The sequence below is a fragment of the Grampus griseus genome, assembly GCF_964374135.1.
Source record: "Grampus griseus genome assembly, chromosome: 4".
NCBI classification, from domain to species: Eukaryota; Metazoa; Chordata; class Mammalia; order Artiodactyla; family Delphinidae; genus Grampus; species Grampus griseus.
In genome coordinates this window covers 47,051,180-47,053,990 of record NC_138997.1, presented here as the reverse complement: position 1 = coordinate 47,053,990, position 2,811 = coordinate 47,051,180, and positions in this window count along the sequence as shown.

Here is a 2,811-nt window from a genome sequence, read left to right as displayed (position 1 = left end):
GGATGCCGAAGTCATTCATCAGGGGATTTGAGGAGATAACATAGAAAGACAGAGACCACAAAGAAAGACCAGGTGTTGAGTAGACGTGAACGACACCAAGGAAGGTGATAAAATCTGAAGATAGGAGCTTCAGGAGAGGGAAAGATTTTGCTCAAAGGATGAAAAGCAATGGTTTAGGAGTTATGATAGTCTGATAACTGGTAGAATTCTAACACCATCTCCAGGCTCCACAGTAGATGAAATATGGGAAATAGAATCCATCCAGCACAAGAAAGCTACAAATGAAATATAAGTTTGAACTTGAATGATAAATATACCCTAAAATGTTATCACCTGAATTAGTCAAATAATTAATGCCAAATAAAATTTAAGAGCTTAAATTATCTGAGAAAGTGAGTTTCAAATTTGGAAGTGGCTTTATAGGTGTTTAGTTCAATCTCATACCAGTGCAAGGGTCCTCATCCTTGAATTTCATTTCAAGTTGAAGGTATATCCATGACCTCAGAGTTTTCCTTGATTATGTGCCTGTAGGTGAGGAAATAGAGAGAATGAATATTTAACGACACATTGTTCCAAATATGTTGATTCAGCAGATTATTTTTAAATACACCCCGTTTAAACTCTTTTTTTCCTTCAGATTCCAGTACAAAGAGGCCTTTTTCCAAAGAAAGAGCGCGTGTAACTATACACATACACTGACAAATTGCATACAGAAAGCCTCAGAAAATATGTTAGAATATCAGAGTGCCAGCATTCCACAATTTGCAAAAGACAGTAATAAATACGTTAACTACACTCAATTTTTCAAAATCATTTCACTCCATTTTTTGAACTACTACCATTGTCCCTCAGGAGAAAAATAAAGAAAAAAATTACACCTCCAAAGTGATGTGCTTTTTCCCTGGTCTTCCAGAAATCTACCAGACCCAGAACTGTAAAAAGAATAACATTCTCTTTGTATGGGGGAAAGCTATAGACTTATAACTCAATCAGTCTGAGCAAAGTACATTACTATTTTTTCTCCCCTCTCCCTCTTCTATTAAAAACTTAAAAGCAAAATGATCTGAAAAGTGCTTACTGATGGGAGGAGAGGCCTTTCTGGATTTAGCAATTTGTCAGGCTGACATTTACTGCCTGCTGCATACCAGCTCGCGAAATTTTGTGGAGAGCTAGACTGTGTGTGACAGACCCCTCTGGCTAGTAGTTGGAGAGCTTGTAAACACAGGTATGCATTTGGATTGGGTTTGTGAAGAATGAAAAATAAGTACTGATTAAGTGATGCAAATTATATGGTGGAGAAGCATAGCATACCTGAGGCTGTAAATGTCTCAATGTTTAATAAATGAGAAAGGCTCACTGTAAAGGACTCCCAGGAATAACTCAATTTGTGAAACCCCCCTGACTCCCCTCGAAGTATAGAGAGTTACTGTGAGAAGGCAAATAGCTCTGTACACAGACAGTAATCAGTCTCTACAAAAAGTCCATTTTCTTTTTCTGGGGTCGAAAAAATTAAATTATCCTAGAGGTGATATTGTTTCATAAGTACGTGGCTCTTAAATGAAATAAAGCTGCTGAGATATACAAAGCCACACAACTCTCTTTACTTTTCCATACTTGCAGTTGGCTTACCAGGTCCCAATTTTCATTGCAAATAGAACCGCTTGATGATACTATTTCAACTTAATTCTTGGGGTTTACTACTCAGGCTCTTTGGGTTCATTCCTGTTCAATTCAGGGTTTACTCCCTCCCTTACTCCCAGCTGGCGTCTGGATTTAGGGAAATTGATATAGCATCCCTGCACTAGCTGGTGGGTAGGTGGGATGCATTGAGTCTGTGTGCTGTCCTCTGTTCTATTAAAAAAAAAAAACTGATTCTGACACTTGTTACAATGGTAAGGAAGATTTTATTCGACTGTTGAAGTAGGGGTTTGCAATAGGGAAGAGAAATTGGAGTCTACTGCCAATACAGCCAGGACAAGTGGAGACTTATAGCCAAGGGGCAGAATGAAGGGGTCAGTGGATAGAAGATTACTCCGACAAGATATCGAGGGGAGGGGAATTCTTGCTAAACTGACCTAACAAGATTCTTGCTAAAGGTTGGCCAAGGACTTATCCATAAAGGCAGGGGATGAGGAACTTGATCAGATGTCATAGGTGGGAGATGACTTAGCAGGACTCTTTGCTAAGACTCGGCCGGGCAAGCCAAAGACAGGACAGGACCAAGGTCAAGGCCAACTCTGCGGGCTTGGAGAAGCCTGAGTAAATTGTGAGTTGTGTTGAAACCGAGGTTTGTTATTCTTGGCACAGTTTTCTGCTTGAAGGTCATATAAGAAGAGGTTAGAGATAGGAAAGCAGGTTAGTAAAACTACCTGCATAAAGATCACTGTGAAGCTATGAAACTGAATGAAATTGTCCTCAAACAGAGGGTAAAAGAAAAACTTTGTGGAACACTTTTATTTAAGGAGTAAATGGCAAAAGACAAGTTAGAAAGAGCAGCAGTGAGATAAAGATCACAGGAGCTATAGAAACTAGTGGAGAAGATCGTTCGGAGAGAGAAGACCAAATTGTAACTGTCCTTATAGTTCATTTCCTATCTTCTTAGGGACAGAGAAGACGAAATCAGGTCATTCGCTGAAATTGAGAGATAGTGTTGGTATGGACATCTGGGGGGGAAAGTTTAAAAAAGGATAATAGAGGAATGAAAAAATTGCTAGACTGTAGGGAGGAGAGAGCAGAAATTAGAGCATGAAGCTACAGGACATCAAAGGAGAATGCTTCTTGTTGACTCCCCTAAAGGTCACCAGGAAAAGG